The sequence below is a fragment of the Nilaparvata lugens genome, chromosome 6 (genome assembly GCF_014356525.2).
Source record: "Nilaparvata lugens isolate BPH chromosome 6, ASM1435652v1, whole genome shotgun sequence".
In the NCBI taxonomy this organism is placed as follows: domain Eukaryota; kingdom Metazoa; phylum Arthropoda; class Insecta; order Hemiptera; family Delphacidae; genus Nilaparvata; species Nilaparvata lugens.
Window position 1 is genome coordinate 30,779,388 of NC_052509.1, and position 20,404 is coordinate 30,799,791.

Sequence of the window (20,404 nt, forward strand, 5' to 3'; positions counted from 1 at the left end):
GATCAGACAGATCAAGGTGGTTACTACATACCGCATCACGCCATCATGAAAGCAAGCAGCACTACCACGCCCATCCGAATTGTATTTGATGCTGGTTCCAGAACATCATCTGGTTTGTCATTGAACCAGGTTCTTCATGCTGGTCCCAAATTGCAGACTGATATTTTTGTTTTGTTAGTTAATTTTCGTTTTTTCCCAATCGCACTAACTGCCGACATTAAACAAATGTATCGACAGATATTAGTGGAGGATTCCTACCGTCGTTATCAGTGTGTATTGTGGACATTTTCCTCAGAGGATCCAATCGAAATTTATCAGCTCAATTGTGCTGTTTTTGGTGTTTCAAGCTCTCCATATTTGGGGCTTCGCACTGTCCACCAGCTTGTAGAGGAGGATGGAAATCGTTTTACAGCAGCCAAGGCGAGAATACCAAGGGACATGTTCATGGATGACTTAGTCACAACTGTCGCCACAGAGTCAGAGGCCGCGGAGCTGTATCGTCAGTCCCAGCAGCTGTTTGAGGGAGGACGTTTCTCGCTCACAAAGTGGACTTCAAATTCACCATCAATGTTGGAGAAATTCTCGGAGGAAGAGAGATTGTTCTTGTTCAAGGATTTCGAAGCAGACAATTCCTTGACTATCTTGGGATTGAATTGGCAACCTAGTACTGATCTGTTTCAGTTTTCAGTCAAGAGTGGTGAGGTTGTCGCTACTAAGCGTTCTATTCTGTCAGTGATGGCTCGTATCTATGATCCACTTGGTCTCTTGTCACCATTTACATTATTTCTAAAGTGTCTTGTCCAGAAACTGTGGAAATTAGGAGTGGATTGGGACGAGAAGCCACCTGAGTCTATATGCACTCTTTGGGAGAATTGTCAAAAAGAGTTGCCTCTATTGTTGAAATTTGCTGTTCCACGTCACGTTGGTTTGTTTCAGGATTCTCACATCAGTTTGATTGGTTTTTGTGGCGCATCATTGTCTGGTTATGGTGCAGTTATCTATGTGACGTTGCAGAAGGAGAGTGAGGAGCCAAGAGTTGTATTATTGTGTTCAAAGTCCAATGTAGCACCATCTAAAGTTGTTTCAATACCTCGTTTGGAGTTGTGTGCGGCACTCTTGTTGGCAGAACTCATGAATTCAGTAGTCACTATTATTAATGAATGTTGTCATGTGTCTCGTATTGTCGCACTCTCTGATTCTACAGTCACCTTGTGTAGGATTAATGCTCCATCCGCGAAATGGCAAACTTTTGTTGGTAATTGCATTGCAAAAGTACAGGATTCTTGTATACAGGGGTGGATGCATGTTGCCGGAATTGAAAATCCCGCTGACTGTTTGTCTAGAGGTTTATCACCAGTTGAGCTTGTGAACTTTCTGTTGTGGCTCTCAGGTCCATCATGGATAGCAGAGGACGAATGAGATTGGCCCGTTCGAACTCAAATGGAAGAGATAGTGGATCCACCGGAGGCGAAAGAACCGTCAGTGTTGACAGTCACAAAATCTCCTGATTGTAACAGTAATGCAATATATTCATTGATTGGTCATTGTTCAGATTATGGTCGTCTTCTGAGAATTGTAATTATTCTTGTTCTCAAATTCTTACGAATCTTACCCCAATCAGAAGAATCAGATTTTGATGTTGCTGAGAGATATCTATGTAAAGTGGTACAGGAGATACATTTTTCATCTGAATTTGTGCAATTAGAGAAGTGAGAAGATTGTTCTATGCGCCTACGTCACCTGTCTCCATTCATTGATAGAGGTGTGATTTGTGTTGGCGGTCGTTTGCCTCATGCTGGACTTGAATTTGAGACTTGTCTTCAGATGATCTTACCAAAATCCGACGCTTTCGTATCAATGTTAATTGATTATCATATCAAGAAGAATTATCATGCTGGACCTTCGTTATTGTTGTCCTTATCAGACAGAAATTCTGGATACTGTCTGCTCTCACTATTATTCGTATTTGTGTCTTTAAGTGTAATCATTGTTTCCGTGTTCAACCTAGTAATAATGCAATTATTCCAAAAATGGGTGACCTGCCTGCTTGTCGAGTGTCAAAATGCAAACCATATGAAAATTGTGGTGTGGATTACGCTGGTCCTCTGCATATTACTATGACGAGACGTCGTAATCCTTGTGTTTTGAAAGCCTACATTTGTCTGTTTGTGTGTATGGCAACAAAGGTGGTCCATATTGAGTTGGTATCAGATCTATCAATGCCCATGTTTTTAGCTGTGTTTCGTCATTTTTTTGTCACGTTGTGGACCCTGTTGTGTGATGTATCCCAATTGTGGTACTAATTTTGTAGGTGCCAAGGAACAATTGCAAAAAATATCTCAACTTTTGAACTCGTCCAAGTTTCAAACCCCATTGACTAGTCAACTCACCGAACACAGAATTGATTGGAAATCCATTCCCCCTGGTTTGCCGCATTTTGGAGGTCTGTGGGAGACAAATGTCAAATCTGTAAAGTTGCATCTGTTCAGAGTAATTGGCAATAAACTTCTCACCTATGAGGAACTGAACACTGTATTGGTGCAGATTGAAGGTGTCCTGAATTCCCACCCGCTGTGTGTACTGAGTGAGGATCCGCTTGCTTTAACACCAGCGCACTTTTTGATTCTAACACCATTGAAATCGTTTCCCATGAGAGACGTGGACAGTGTCCCTGTGAATCCTCTCACCAGGTATGAATTGGTCAGTCAGCTTATTCAGTTGTTCTGGAACCGATGGAGAAGAAAGTACCAGCTCAAACTTCAAAGTCGTAAAAAATGGTTGAAATCACCCACTACTATCGGCGTGGGAACAGTTGTGGTAGTTGACCAACCAAACACACCTCCATTGCAGTGGCCACTGGGTGTCATTGTACAAGTGTTCCCAGGAAGTGACGGCGAGGTTCGAGTGGCGAGTGTTTGCCTAAAAACTGGTATTTATAAAAGACCAGTAACAAAATTATATCCACCCCCAACTCAATAGTTGTTGTGATTGTTGCATTTTTTCTTTTGTGTTGTTTTTGGTGTTGGTGTTTTTGTTCTTTTTGGCATGTCTGGATTTTTCCTTTCCTTGGTTTTTGCAGTTTTGTAACTTGGCTGAAAAATAGTTTTTCAGAGGCGGGGGTATGTTCTGGCCAGAGAACTCGAATTGTAGCGCCAGAATGCCAGACTGTATTTCTGCTATCAGTTCTTGTGAGCTCATGAATTCATAAGAAGCTGTTTCTGCAAAAATTGCTTTGACTAATTCTTCAGCTGATATCTGGAAGTCATGGTATTTATTTGGTACAAAATAGTTTATTACAAAATGATAATGTTTGATCTTGAACTTGATCTTCCTTTGAACAATAGAATCTTCCTAAGTCTGTGAGTAAATTTTGATAGCAGTCACCAAAAATTCGTTCAGATGTGGGTGTGCTCATTCGTGAGGATGGAGAAAGTCCAGACATAAATTCACAAACGACGGTGAATTTAGTGTGTTTTTATGAGTGATATATGAGTCCAAGTGGTATAATCGAAAAGTTAATTTTATATAATTGCAATACCAGATTTTACCATCCATGGCTTATATATGCTTGAAAGAACATGGAGGTATGTGCAACAATCTAAATGGGAGGTACCAACCATTATTAGCAATCCTTTTAGCATTATTCAATGCTAAACTATAAGATGAATAGGTTATTTTCATATTTCTAACTGAATTACACAGACTTTCCATATCTTTTCTTAATTTGACACAGGTCCATCATTCATTTGGTGTGATTATTTTTTTTTACACTAGAAACAAAAAAAATGCTATGATAATATTTACTTAAGTACTTTATGTTAGTGTATGAACAGTCATTCATACTTCTCTTTTTCTCTTGTTATCATTATCATTAATTGGAACTATGGATCAAATTGCTCTGGTGTCCTACTACTTTTACTACCCCATTGGGGTAGGCATGTAAAACTGTCACAAGACAAACTTGCTATATTGATTTTCCTCTAGAACAACAACCGCCAGTTCAGTTGTTAAGTGTCTATTTCAAACCATAGTGTATTGATAATATTCATTTTAAATATGAATTTATCATGACAAGTTCCATAATTTTCTTGTTGAACACAAGCTGATACAATTGCAGTATCTGCATGTCTTATTCTCATGCATTGTCGGTCAATATTATAGCATACTTCAATGGCATCAACATTCTACTTAGACTAATGATCTTTGATATCATCTGTAACACACAATAACACAATCAATAGAATCACTGCTACTACCACTTGTTTCCTTAAGGAGAAGGAGAGGAGGAGGATGAGAGGGAAGAAGAAGAAACAGATACATTAGGTGAATTCTTATCTGTTATTAGTGGAATCCTATAGTGACCTAAAGCTAATGTTCTAATGTTATCACTACAGATATACATTTTTACATCTTGACAACTAAGTGCCTTTCTATTTTGGCAAATTGTCATTACTTTATGGGTTTTTAATCTAATCAAATTCTGTCTTCTGTACACTTCTTTACCTTTGAATAGACAATTTAAATAGTCTTGAAATGAAATGTATTGATTAGACTTTGGATGTTGAGCTGTTACTTCGCGTGACAATATACATCGTTTTACCCCTTTAGCCTTGTTAATTAGTCCTACTTTACGTTCAATCTCTAATTTATCTTCTGCTTCTTCATCAAAATGCCATTGTTGTTGTTGTTGATTATTAATTTTGTTATACAATCTACATGCCCATAGTTTTGATCGTAAACCCAGAAACTGAAAAAGGGCTTTAGAAGCAAATTCATCTTTCATCTTACCAGCAACCATACGGTTATGTGTGTCTAGCCAATATTTCGAATCTTCATTTTTGTGTATGCCATGATACAGATCCTATGTTTCCAACAGATAAAACAGACTGTCTGTATCCTGATACAACAGTTTGGCACAGGGACCATATATCTTTTTAATTACATCATAATGGAATGAATACATTACTATTTTACTCAAATCTAAAACCATAAAACCAATGTAAATAGGTTTGTTTAACAAAATATTCTCTTTGTGTAGAGTTATAGAACATATGTTTTTCCCAATAATCAATCGATCTTTGAAGGAGGGGCGAGCAATATATTTCAATAGCGATTTCTCATTGTTAATTAACTTTAAATCCATTTGTTTCCATGAATTCATTCAAGATCGACCGGAAATAACATTGTTGAGTAATTTGTGGAAATCTTTTTGAAATTTATTCTTAGACTGTTGTCTTAGCTGTGTGTTTAAACTTATGTATGGTTCTAGAAATTTGCTTTGTTCAAAAGAAAAGCCTCTACGAATGTTTGTCAATTTCAATCCGTGTTCTATTGCTTGTTTCAACAGTAAATAGTGACATACATAATTTGTGTGATTTGTAAGTGAGGTTATGAGACGAGTCTGATTGGATGGGTGGACTTTTTGATTTCTTGCCAGGAAGGGGAAATCATTGTGCATGTCGTATAATTCTACCGAATATCCAATGTCAACTTCCAATACATAGCCTACTGTTTGGTCTTTGCTCCAATTTTTCATGTTGGCAACCACATTGTCTATTTCATGTCGACTCATCCAAGCAAAATTTTTATATGGCAAATATCGGCTTAGAGCTGAACCGTATAAATTATTCAAGGCAAAAAAGCTAGAAAACTGTTTGGTTGTTCAGTATTGTAAGGTGCTCCAGTATGGTGATTATTTGCAATTGCATGTCTGTGAATACAATATGTAACTATTCTGCCCCTGATAGAGGATTGAGAGAATGTGTACATTGAGTAATCTGTCAAAAGTTCCAACTTACTTTTAGTATTTTCAAGCATAGCATCAAAAGAAAAGCCAGGCAGTCTAGAATAGTGAACTGGGTCTATTGTTCATGTGTTGAATTGTCAATTTCTGACTAGTTTATTGATTGTAGCTTATATTATTCTCAGACTGGCTTATATTTAAAATATTAGTGACTAGACAAATTTCAGCAGTTTAGGCCCATGAAAAATTTTAAAATACAATTTCCAAAAATAATAAAATCTTATGAAATAATTCCCTCTTTGCTTGAAGCTGTTTATTCCCAAAAAATAGGCGCCATGTTTCTCTGACGTTATTCTCTATATTTAAATAACGATTAGCCTCCTGCTTGGCATCAGTCGGTAGAGCATGAAATATTTGATATATAATTATAAAAATTAGGTCGTGGTTTTTTAATAGGACATAGTCTCATAAAAAATCTTTATAGGCCCAGGTATGAGCTTCCCCTATAACTCTTGTAATTCATTAAAAAATAAATATATATATATATATGATACTTATCCTATAGTGTTGAGGAATTAAAATAAATTGCACACCATAAACAATTTGATACATATATTAACAAATATTGCAAAAAATAGATCAAGGCGAAAAATATAAAGAGCGATAAAAAATATATAATATAAAAATAGAACAATAATTGAAATCAGTAAAATATCACAGGCTAAACATTATACTCTAAATTTATAGCACGAAACGTTAACATGTGCTTTTATTTTAAATCATATGCATCCTTTTGCATGTAGCTGCGATATGAGCTTGCTAATACTTGTCGACTTGGACAATTCAATTAAAAATAGGTTCCTTAAGATCGACTTGATAAATTGGCAACTAATAATCCAAATATATATATTAAATTCTCTAGTATCTAGTAGATTTCTTTGTATTGAATATATATTTTATCTCAGGGTGCAAGATTCGGCACCTGATGGAATAAGTAGAGCAATTCATCTAGTGAATTAGAGCTACAACAAATTATCGCAAATTATGCAAAAATTAAAGATCATATGCATATGTTTTAATAGCCTAGATTTTATACTTCTTTGATTCATTAGAATTTTCTGAAATGTACTGATTCATTTATTCCTTTAATAAAATACCTTTAATACTATATTTACTTGCTCAAGTATTTCTTATTAAATTCTTAATTCATAAGAAAACCCTTTCGACGAGCTAGCTTTGATTATTAGGTAATTCGAAGCACTAAGGGTGCCCATCACTAATTCAATTTTCTCACTCACGTGTTGAAATCTTCTTATAAGCCGCCGATGTCGATCCAACTCCTGGTGGTCCTGGACTATGGTAGCCGGAATCTTCTCTTCCAAGGGGTTACAAAAATTATTTGAAATTGAAAATGACTTCTGCTTTATAAGAGCATCACAAAGTCTTTTAAGAAATTTAATAATTCAATCTAACTTTAGCTTTTACAAGTTATAGCAAGGTATTGCGCTCTAAAATATTTAGGGTCCTCTCATGGTGGCATTTGGCAGGCGAGTGATGGTTCTCCTTTCTCAATTTTACAATTCTTATTTCCGACTTTCAAATTTACATAAAATTTGAATATCCTAGTCCTCCGCCATTAAAGGTTCAAATAGATCGTACTAAAATATTAAATTATTACTTATGTTGTATGTGTAATAATTTCTTTGCCTTCGGGCCATATCCATAACATAGACTATACAATAATTTTACATAAATCCCAATCATTTATAGAAATATATATAAATATTTTTGAATTGGCATATTATTGCCGCCTATTAACTGCCATTATGCGATTGGTGCATGCAAATTGTTTCAGTATTCATGCGCTTGGTAACCTCCTATTTCCTGGATACATTTAATTATTTTTATTAGGTTTTTTAAGTATGCTCTCTACATGCTAGTTAATATTCTATATACTAATATTTATTCCATGCTTCCTAATAGTTAGCCACGTGACCATTTGTTCTTTCAAATTGCATACCGTTTTGCTGCAATAGATCTCTGCCAAGGGGTTTGGTCAGATTCTACGTTGCTTGACTCGGTCGATCGTTAGGTCGCCGATCACTGAATGTTTATACCTAACCTCAATCTTCAAAAATTTTATAATAATATTATTTATTAGCAAAAAATTATTTCAATTCCTTTTTAGGTTATTGTACCGTTTAGCCAGAACAAGCTGATGCTATCTAATCTTTATTGTTATCTCATTGGCGATATTAGCCAGTTATTTTATTCAGACCTATTAGTACTTCAGCTAGGGATTTTTACATCTACCCAAATTTCAAATACTTTACAATATATACTATGGTGACATGAATAGAATAGAATGACTGCCTTTATTTTCCTTAGAAAGCGAAGTTTGGGCGCAGTCGACCCTCTCTTACACTCAACTCTCTATCAAGTATTATAACAATACGAAAAAATAAATACAAATAATATGATTAAAAACAAACAATAGTTAAGTTATCTTCTTATTTAAAATAATAACAAATTTTAAATTATTGAAAAGAAAGAGAGAAAAATGACATTGAAAATAATACATAACAATGCTGAATGATAGTATTTTCTGATACTTCATCACTTTAGTAAAAAATAAGACACTACAGAATACAATACAGTAGGCCTACATAGCAACTGAAGTGTTTGCTATACATTTCATTTCCTACTTATTATCACTATGTAAATCTCGAAGTGGATAAGTAAATTACATTATGATTTATTTAAATAGTAAAATAGAATCTTCCTTCAATCAACAAACAACGTCACAAACAACGCTCCTCCAATCCACGTGACATACATATATAAATATATAATTTACATATGTTAATAATGTGGTGACATCATTTGATGCCAGCTTTAAACGTTTCTCCTGTGGAGAAAAAATGATGAATTTAGTAGACTGTTTAGTGGATCCTAGACATTCAGATTCAAATCTATACATAACAATTGATTCCCCTTTTCATCCAGGATATTTGTGGTTTCTTAAAATTTCGATTTATTGACCGAGCGAAATGAGTTCTAAGATTCAAGTCGACGGCTTTGCATTTCTCTTTATGTTTATATGTTCCGCAATTACGGCGAAACGCAGCAATAGATTACCATGAAATTTGACAGGTATATTTCTTTTTAAATTGTGCCTCGACGTATATACAAGGTTTTTTTGAAAATTTTGCATTTTAAGATTAATACAATAGGTAAAGTCTCCTTCGAACGCCAATATTACAGTAAAAATCAGAATAGAATCATCCATAATAATTCAGCTGTTGAGTGGATTTTTAATTGCATTCAATAACGCATGCAATTAATATATCAATGTAACTTAGTAAAAAATCAGCTGTCGTGTTGACTATTCATTGCATGCAATGACGCATGCAATTAATAACGGAAAGAAAACATAGTATTTTCTCTCGACCTTTATCTGCTTTCAACTCGGTCTGACCTGTTGCCAGTAAGTTGGAGGAGATAAGATTTTGATGTTAGCATATTTTTGATACACTAACCCCAACAGCCATTAGCCGTTTTCACACCGACATCTTGCCGACACAACATACAAACAGGATTTACTCTTATGGACAGTATGAGACGAGGCTGTGTTTTATAACTGCGCGAGGTCTACTGTTCATAGAACTACCTTAGTCCAGGATTAAAATGTCGTTTTACCAAAATCATCAAATATTTAATAATTCAATACAATGATACATGTACAAATGTAAAGCTGACTTGCGCCGAGGTAGAATCAATTTAATCTTAAATAATTTGAAATATATTTCAAGTTGTTAGGCTTCATTAATTCATTGAACACCTATTTTATTATTATGTGTTATCAGAACCTATTAGAATTATGTAGATTGCCTTTAATGAATAAATTGAGTTCCATGTAAATGTATTATTTCTACCAAACTCCAAAATAACTATTTCAATGTGACTTTTAATTGTTCAGTCAATATAAAATAATTTTGATTCTGCATTAACTTATACATAAGTGATATCAATGTAAGAAAGAATAGATTATATACTTCTAGATGAATGGAACAATATTGGAAAGATGTTATCCAACGGTATTTGAATACACCCCTGACTGTTACTGTATGGGAGTACCACCAGTAATTTATAAGTTTTCAATTCGTCAAAAGAGTGGTTATAGATAAAATAGTGTACTCAACGGTTATAATCTTCTCCTATCTATATTTTTTCTTCTTATTATTGTTCATCTTCTTCCTCTTCTTCCTTATTCTTCTGTCTCCTTTTTCTATTATCTTCTTCTTCTTCTCGCTTGTTCTTCTTCTCCTCCTGTCATCTTCTTCTTCTTCTTCTTCTTCTTCTTCTTCTTCTTCTTCTTCTTCTTCTTCTTCTTCTTCTTCTTCTTCTTCTTCTTCTTCTTCTTCTTCTTCTTCTTCTCTTCTTCTTCTTCTTTTTCTTCTTACTCTAGCTTTGTCCGGCAAGGACTGATTTGTTTTTGTATTATGGAGTCCCTTTTGTATAAGGTACCAAGAACAATAACAGAGATATTTCCGGGGCTCTAGAGAATAATAATACTAATTCCCACTGTCCTTTTGCTAAGTTGAAACGTGTAGCAACGTGAGTTGAAATGTATAAGTTGACCTAAATTTTTGAAGGCTGATCTTCGAATTGATAAAATGATAGAAACATGATCACAAGCAAATCCCTAAGAACATAATGGAGATGGAGACTATTCCTTTTAACAGAATCATGTTTCCTCATCATTATCACAATCCTCAAATTATACGAGTCGATCCATCCGGCGTATTCACGCATGATGTGTGCAGAAAATCTCACTCACACTGACTGTACAACTGTGAGATTAACTATTCTAAGTCAAGGACTCTAAGACTCTCTGTTGTGAGGCCGGGTGATATAATTATTCTCGAGTGACGTTTTAATGTGAAAATTTAGATTTTTCTCCCCTCACAGGTTTTTACCTTGAGCATTATTGTTCTAAAAAAAATTGTGTATCATTTTGTTTTTATATGTATGTTAATAATGTGTGTGTATGTTGAACAATAAAAAATTTGAATAATCAAGATTGATATCCAGTTCTTCAAACTGAAAATATATGCAGACGTGGATAACAAACAAATTAAACATACAGTACTCCTCATATGCAGTTTCACAATTCTGTAGACAAAGTTAGAATAAATCAATAGAACAGTTAATTTCAATAGTGCCATGTACTATGAAAAAAAATCAAAATGGTACTGGCTCAGTAGAACAAGTAGAATAGCATAGTACTTGGAAAAGAACTCAGATATCCAAAGTTTCATTGACCGAGCGAAGTGAGGTCTAAGACTTAAGTCGACGGTTTTGCATTTCTCTTTATGTCCAAATATTTTTATGTTCCGCATTTACGGCGAAACGCGGCATTAGATTTCAATGAAATTTAACAGGTATATTACTCTTTAAATTGCGCGTCAACCTAACTTATATAATTATACAAGGTTTTTTTTGAAATTTTGCATTTCAAGGATGAAACAAAAGGAAAAAGAGTCTCTTTCAAACGCCAGTATTACCGTAAAAATCAGACTATAGAATCATTCATCATAAATCAGCTGTCGAGTGGACTATTAATTGCATGAAATGACGCATGCAATTAATATCCCAATGTTATTTGGTAGAAATCAGCTGTCGTGTGAACTATTGCAATCGATGAGGCATTCAATATTGATAACTTAAAGTAGTTAGCTTGTTATTTTCTCCCGACTTTTCTCTGCTTTCAACTCGGTAAGTAGGTATTTCAACTCGGTATGATAGAAGTTTTTTACAACAAACTATTATCATTCTAATTATAATAATTATACTTAATATTAATAATTATTGACGATACATTTCAAACAGCCATTAGTGGCTTAGACATCGATATTTCGCCGACACGTCATAACAGCACATTCACCCTGATGGAGGCTGTGGTTTTTAACTGCGCGAGGTCTACTGTTCACAGAACTACTAGTTATTTTTCCAACTGAATAGTTCAACAAATTCTATTGAGAGACATCAAAGGAAAATGCAAGGTGCTGCATTGTGATAAAGTCACGTTCGGCAGACGCCAGTATGTTTTTTCGATGAAAATGGAAAAATATGCAACAGAAGCTCTGGCATCCAATTATATAATATTTTACCTGATTTCATGAAGAGTATGAATGAACGCAACTTTAGATCTCATCGAAAGTTTTAAAGATAGATTTCTCTAAAAGTGCTTTTTACTCAAAGGAATAGTATATTCAACATTACTTCACATGAATGGTATAATGTTTTCTTTCCCTGTGTGTTGTGTATTTGTTACTGTGGGCTGTGTATTTTTTGTTCGACCATTTAGATTTTTTGACAAGTTCCAGATCCCCCTGATTTAGGTGAGCAGTGAATGCTATTCAATCTATCTATCTATCTATGCATGTAACTGGTTCATGAATTTAATAATAAACCTACAGTTTAACCCTCAACTGGTATGGTGTCTTTGGGGTCACACTCGAGGTATGGTTGGGTCAGAAATGACCCCAAATTTAAAAAAATAAAAAAATACTCTTAGATGTATAATTAAGTCTTTATATTTAAAATCAAATAAGAACATAGTCTACTTGTTGTTCCAAGACCATTTACAATATGAAATTACAGTTTAGAAAATATTTATGTTGAAAAAATCTGAAGCATGTCAATAATGTGCAATACTATTTTTAAAAAAATAAAAAAAAATACATCCTGTTAAACAAAAGTCTCTTCTGTGCTTTTATGTCATAGAGTATGAGTCCATCTCCAGAAAAAACCTGTAATAACATAGTTTTTATCAGTTCACAAAAAAACTGACATAGGTAAAAGTTATGTACTGAAAATTTTCAAAAAAATCTTACATTTTGTATGGAAATGTTCTCTCTACTTGTGTAAATCCCTGTTTTTTTATTGAATATAATATCCCTGATGTTCTCTTTTTTGTGTTACATTATTTTTTATAAAAATCTTTTACACATTTTTCATGGATAATTGAATTTATAGATTCACAGATTGAATCCCCTTTAATGGTATGGCTGGGTCAAATGTGACCCAGCCAACGATTATTTTTGTTTCTGAACTTATTTTTCTGTAGAATTGTATTAGGGCCCAAAAATCATTCACCTCCATGAAAGAAGTAATAATATGATCAATAATAATAATAAGAGTTACACTAAAGCCAATCAAATTTAATTGGTATAAAATTACATCATTCGATGTAACCAATGCAACAAAATCCCAATATATGGTGATTATGAGGTAATTATATCATTATGTGATATATAAGTAAGTAAGTAATATATTATGGTAATTACGGTGATTGAATCTAGTTGGCCTTTGTGTAATTATCTGTAAGAATAACTATTGAAAGTATGGTTGGGTCAAACGTGACCCAGAAATTGTAAAACCGAATTCACTACTCACAGTATGGCTGGGTCAAAACTGACCCAAAACGCTAATAAATCGCAAACTACACGCACGAGCAGTTAGAGCATACTGGCAATTTGTAGTGGTGGCGGAAGTAGGAGAATAAAAGGGGGGAGAGGGCGATCGACAGGATTATTCCTGCAAAAGATAAGAAAGTGTAGTCGGCTGGGTCAGTTTTGACCCGACCATACCAGTTAAGGGTTTAGAGCCGTCACTGATAAATATGTCACTTAGTATAAATACAGAAGAACAAAAATCATAAACCTTATTTCGGGACACTTTCTCATTAATTCTTAATTCTCGTATAGCCTATGTGTGTGATAAACGAAATTTGAATTTGAAATCACAACATTTTATGAAAAAAATACAGTTTTGAATTACGTGCTTATTCTACGAAAATTGAAACCCCTTTCTTAGCTGGCGTCTAGGAATAAGAAATATATTGACCGATAAATACAAACAATTTGGATGTAGATTAGGCGAATAGGTCTTGTCTAAAGAATTCAGCTTATAGTCTGTTATACAATAAATGAGCAATTCAATTCATAACATCTTAGTAGTCATCTTATGAATAGTGTAATCATTCATCAAATCAGTCTTATCAAGTCATAATTATCATCACCAAGTACAATTGAATTATTAACTTTTCAAGTCATACATTGAAAAAAGACATAAACTATTTATAAACTCATAGCACTGAATATAACATTTTCAACAATTTGAAAATTAATTTACGGAACAATAAGCATTTTCATTCAGAATTACATTTAGTGCGTTTTTTAATTTATTCAGAGGCAAGTTTCTTCTAATATAAGATAAAGGCAGATTATTGAACATGGAGTACACTAGATAGGAATAAATTTCAAGCTCTTACTCAATCTGACATTAGGAGTTTCAATACTCTAGTAGTCCAGATAACAGTAGACCTCACTGAACATCCTTTGCAATATGGTAACGAGAATATTCAGCCATCTACTAGAAATGTTATCTACTAGGAATAAAGTCATTGTAATAATATCAGGGCTTTTTTAAAATGTTTGCCAATGGCCCCACTAAGAAATCTGATCAGGCTGGTTGGAGACTTCCAATCAACCATACATTACATTACATTACATTACATTACATTACATTACATTACATTACATTACATTACATTACCAGGGCTACCAGACATTGTTTTGCAGTAGTCGTCAATATACTATATCATAATGGAAAAAGTAGAACTTTGATATGAAAGTAATGAACTCACTCTGCTACAAATAAAATCTATTGGTGTGCTAATCTAAATGTTGCACTACTTCAATCCTGTAAAAATGAATACCGGTATAATACTTATTCTGAATTGATGGAATCCCAAGTCCCATTGATAATTTTAAATGTCACTTTATTAACTCAGTAAGTTCAGAAAGTTATTGCTCAGTTGAATCAGAGCTACGATTGAAAAGATGATTTGGGAATTATCAAGTGGCACTTTTTGTTTTTCACTGGGATTTTCATTTTGTAACATGTAGAGACGCTTGTAGAACAAAAATCTGTTAAATTTTTTATGGGAAAGATTTCATGAGGAAAATGAAGTTTTTCATTGACATTATCATTCGTAACTCGGAACGCCATGATAAATCTTGGCATCTAAAGCTGCGTTTACACCAAAGTTATTAACAAAATGTTAATAACTTATTGCTCACAGATTATTATAGATTGAACGGCACATGAAAAACACATATGTTCATCATGTGTATGATAAGTTATGTTCAATCTAATACAATCTATAGAATCTATTGGTGTTGACGCAGCTTTACTCTGTGACTGTCTGAAGTTAATATTATATCAATTTGAATTTACAATTCGAGACCGCAGCTCGGAAAAAGAAGAGACGATTAGCTCATAATATCGGGGACCGAGCTTCGCTCAGGAGTACAAAAGCATACACAATTTATTACGAAAGAAGGAATTATAATGAAAAACCATTTTGGCCATGTGGTTTTTATTTACGGTGTATGTGAAGGCAATGCTACAATTGCTGTGGAAGAATACAGACAACGTTACCCTTATCGTAGAATTCCAAATGCTAGAACCATTATTTCTACATTTCGTACGTTACGGGAAACAGGATCACTTCCAAGCGTAAAGATCCAGTCTGACCACCCTCGCCAACATGATGTTAATGTAGAAGAAAACATTATTGCTGCTGTTGAACGTAGTCCAGGTATTAGTACAAGACGTATTTCAAAGCGGTTTAGGGTTTCGCAAAGTAAGTTTGGAGAACACTTAATAAGAACAACCTTTATCCCTACCATAAACAAAAAGTACAGCATTTACAACCAGGAGACAATGAACATCGCTTGGAGTACTGCAATTGGTTAGTCAATCATCGTCAACTCTTCAAGTACATTTTATTTACCGATGAGTCACAGTTCACTCGTGATGGTATCAACAATTTACGAAACCAACATTCATGGGCAGAAGAGAACCCTCATGCAACAATTGAACGTAACTTTCAATACCGTTTTAACATTAATGTATGGTGTGGTGTTATTGATGATAAGCTAATTGGACCGTTTATTTTTCTAGAGCGCTTAACAGGTCAGGCGTACTTACAGTTTCTTCAAGAAGAATTACCGACATTGCTGGAAGATGTTCCTCTTGCAACGCGACGCAAGATGTACTTCCAGCATGATGGCGCACCGCCACATTTTTCAAATGATGTTTCCACCTATCTAAATCATCAGTTCCCAAATAAATGGATCGGTCGTGGTGGTCCTATACACTGGCCACCAAGGTCACCAGATCATACGCCATTGGACTTCTGCATATGGGGATGGATGAAAGATCATTTTTACGAGGTCAAAGTAAATTCCCGTGAGGCGTTACTTGATCGAATTAATGAAGCCTTTGTGCAGTTAAAGGAGAGCCCCGTAGAACTACGAAAAGCAACAAGAGCAATTCTTAAACGAGCAGAAAGATGCATTGAAGTTAATGGACATTAACATTTTTGAGCATTTACTGTAATTTTATTGCATAACTTTACATTACAGTTTTCAATAAAACTTACTTTAATCGATTATCTGTTCACTTTCTGTATACTTTAATCATACCGTTTTGTTTAGAATTAAATTTTCTACAAGTTTTGTTCTGAAATTTGATCAGTTTATTGGTAAAATAACAAAGCGATTGCTGGCCAAATGTAAAAATTGTGTTTTTTACTCAATGTTTTTGCATTTTACACTGGATTACTCAAAAACTACTCATCTTACAGTTCTGGGACCTGTTCTAATCAATTTTTCAGGTAAAACACCATAGGAAACAATGGCATTTGCCCCTAAATTTAACTTCCCAGAATTTCAGAGAGTCTTCATTTACTCAGCGGAACTGAAATCCAGGCGAAATCTTTAACCCTGTATAACTCGCTAACGAAACATTTCCGGACCTATGTTTATATAAGTTTTTTTCATTATTTTTACATATTGAATGAGCTCTCAAAGTTACCGCATATCCTCGTGAATCACCCTGTATATTCCATTTCATATTCATATTGATTATTCTTTCGGGTTGAAGGTTATATATATATATGTATTAGATATATTGGAATAGTTATCTTGGAGTTTGGTAGAAATATATTTAATATATTTATTTAAGTTATCTTCTATCTAATTCTAATAGGTTACCAACTCATTCCTATCTTATATGATAAACCTTCAATCATAATCATATACCTGCATGATTAAAAAACAGCAGACATTCAATTTACTAGAACAAATAATGGAGTGCCTTCAAGTTCAGATGTAGGCAACACGCCTAACTTCTTCCTACATTCGCTACCTTGTCTCTATGACACTGACCTTGCTTCTGTGAAACACCTTGTTCCAGTGGGAACTTGCTTCTGTGAGACTGCCATTTATAGCGCTACTACTTTGGACGGGGACCTTGTCTCTATGAAACTGCTTGTCTCTGTGGGAACTTGTTCCTGTGAGACTGCCATTTATAGAAATACTTGCTCCTGTGAAACTTGTCTCTGTGACACTAATATCGTTCAAAAACACTACTTGTCTCTGTGAGAACTTGTCTCTGTGAAACATCCCCCCTTTTTTTTAGAATATGAAATTCTGAATAAAATGAAATCTTTCGAAGCTCTCTATCTCCAATGAGTACTGAGTTATGATTCTCCAAAAATGAGTGAGATTTGAAGAGAAAATAGAATTTCGATGAATTTTTGATTTTGATCAACAATATCTTCCGATTGTTACCATTTAGATGTATAATTCAGAATCCCTCTAGCCGAATTTTTGTGCTTCACGATCTGAGATTAGGTAGAGCGCTCTATCTCATATAGATTTCCATGTATACCTGACAACAATGCTCCTTGTATTGTGAAAAACAACAAATTTTCAGCTTCAATCATCATCACCAACTACATAGTCTTCACATTGATATTTCGAACAACGACATAAGTTCATAAGATTATGTTCTATGAGAATCACCCGTTAGATGCACTTCATTTTAGTATTTTCTAGTGGAGAGGCGCGATTAAGGACACCTCTAGGATCAAAATTTCAAACACTCATAACTTCTGACACAATGCTCAGATTTCATCGTACCACACTTCATTCTTCTCAGCTCGTCAAGGCGGTCCAAAACCATGCATCATAAGTCAAATTCGGTCGAAAAGTGGAAAATTTATTGTTGAGTGTACTAAAGCCCATATTCCAATACACAAAAAATGGCCAATTTCTATATGATCCGAGTACCAAAATTAAGGTTTTCGGGTAATCAATAAAAACACTCCAGTTTTTCAAAACAAAAATTTCAATGACTTAATTATTTTCCACAAATAATTCTGCGAGATAATTCACAAATATATGAAGTGTCAGTGTGTTTCAAAACTACATTACTAAAATACTCATTGAATGTAAAAAAGCCTATAACTGTACGGTAGAGTATAGAGTATAGCTCTATAGTATCACAGTTTACACAGTATAACTGTATGACGATGCATATTAAAACATAATCGGAAAAGCTTCATTATCCTTGAAAAGGAGCGTTTTCTCCCTGCTTCTCTTGACCAGGTCGAGATGTGGGTGTTCACGCTCTTTCCTAAATTAATTTCAGCTAACTGTACTTCCTTAGTCAATGCAACCCCCAAATGTAGCCCCCCTGGAACCCACCCTACGAATTTTTCTACTTCAGCTGTTACGAGGATCGAATGGCAGACGTACTCCCGTTACAATTCGATTGAAAAAATCCCATTAGTGGCTAATAGCTCATCATAACATCTTTCGAAATTGTTTCTGTAGTTTGTAACATAGCGGGCGCGCACATTGAACGATCGTTCACCACTTAGAACTACATGTATATGACCTATAGTTTGATGGTTCATCTTTCCGTGTAATCCAGGTGTTGAAGTTCCTTCTCCTGTTGACTCATAGTTGAATAATAGACCTACAACCCCTAAGCCACGTGCCCTATACACCAGGAAGTAGGAGAACAGTTATGCAATTTCATATTTTTCGGGAGGTGTATCGTCTTTCGATTGCGGCAGCACCCGCATTAGTTTACCTTTCTGAATAGTTACGGTACAAGGTGAGCGAAAAAGATAGTAAATCAGGATGTAAAAAGGTTTGAGAGAGGAATGGAAATAGTGACGGTATACGGACTGAGAAAAACGACGGAGACAGTTGACGAGGAAATGGAGTAGTTTGAGGGAGAGAGAAGTTGTCTGGCCATTTTTTGTTCCGGCAGATGCGGTTTAAAATACGCAACCGGAGCTTATGTATCCACCGGACATCTCCACAGCTCCAATCATTGTTTTGTAGGCCCATGAAGGACATTGTTGTTTCTGTTTGATGGATAGCTCTTCGAAAGTTTTTATGATAGGAAGCTGAACGGTCGAGAGCTCGGTCCACCTGGTCAGAGAACATTTTCGGATCATATCCTGGAGTTGTGTATCAGCTTCCATTTTTTTTTTCAATGAGATTCAATTTATTCTCAACATACCAGTGGTACCAGTGTTGCGTTTTTTGAAAACAACTTATTTTATGATCGATATTAATATTTTCAACTCTGTAATCTATAAGTTATAGATTCATTTGGAGAATGTGCCAATATGGTGGAAAAAGGTTTTAAATCATTTTTTTGTTACAGAAACAACAAACTTTCTGAGAGAAAAGTCTAGAATTCAATCAGCAGAGATGTGGTTCTATAAATACATTGAAGGATGCAATAGACAACATCGCTTCAGGAATGAGACAATAAGAGAAGAATGTATAACAATGTGGAATGTGGACAAGGGAAGAATGTGGAACAATGCCGTTTACAAGAATAATCAGGAGCCAGAGAGAAGAATGGTCTGAACATCATCTATTGAGGATGTCGTATGATCGTTTCCTATTCCAATTTTGATTGCATAATCTACGCAGAAGATGCTCAGGGAGGCCGAAGAAAAAATTGATGCCAAAACAGGCTTGGCTGGAGAAGCTATGAAAAGGCCCAATCGCTGGAGGCGACAACGATCACGACGAAATAATGAAGAGCATTGCATTTATAATCAACTACTATAAATTCTCATATCCAGCATAAAAAATATTCATTCAATCCGTTTGTCATGTTTTTGCCCCATAATAAATTATTTGCTAGTGATATACTATTCGTGAAATAGAGGTAATACACATTGTGGTGTGGGAAACACACTTGTTTAAAATAATCAGAACTTTGAATATTTTGCATCTGAAATTTGATTTGAAATGACAAGATGCACCTTGAACCATTTCTCATTATGTACGAGAAATTACATACTCTATGAGTTTCTCATTATTGACAGCACCAAGAACATTATCATCCCAAATTTATTAGACATTTAATTTGGTTCAAACAATATTCTGATGAATCAAAACATATATCATATTCATGATGCATCTGGTGTCAAGCTCTCAACTAATATGAATGCAATTTCAAATATTCACATTGAGACGAATTTTATTACAATGATTGATACAGATATAAATATATTATTGTAAGTGCAGTGAAGCAGGGGATATTACTCTGAAATCAGTAATAGAAACTCTTGATGGAGTAGTGTATTGACGATATTGAGTAATCTATGCAGATAATGGTATAATAGTGGGGAAGCTGAATGAAACATTGATCTTGGATCATCATATTGTTCATTAAACATCAATTTAATTGTATTTTGATTGAACGATC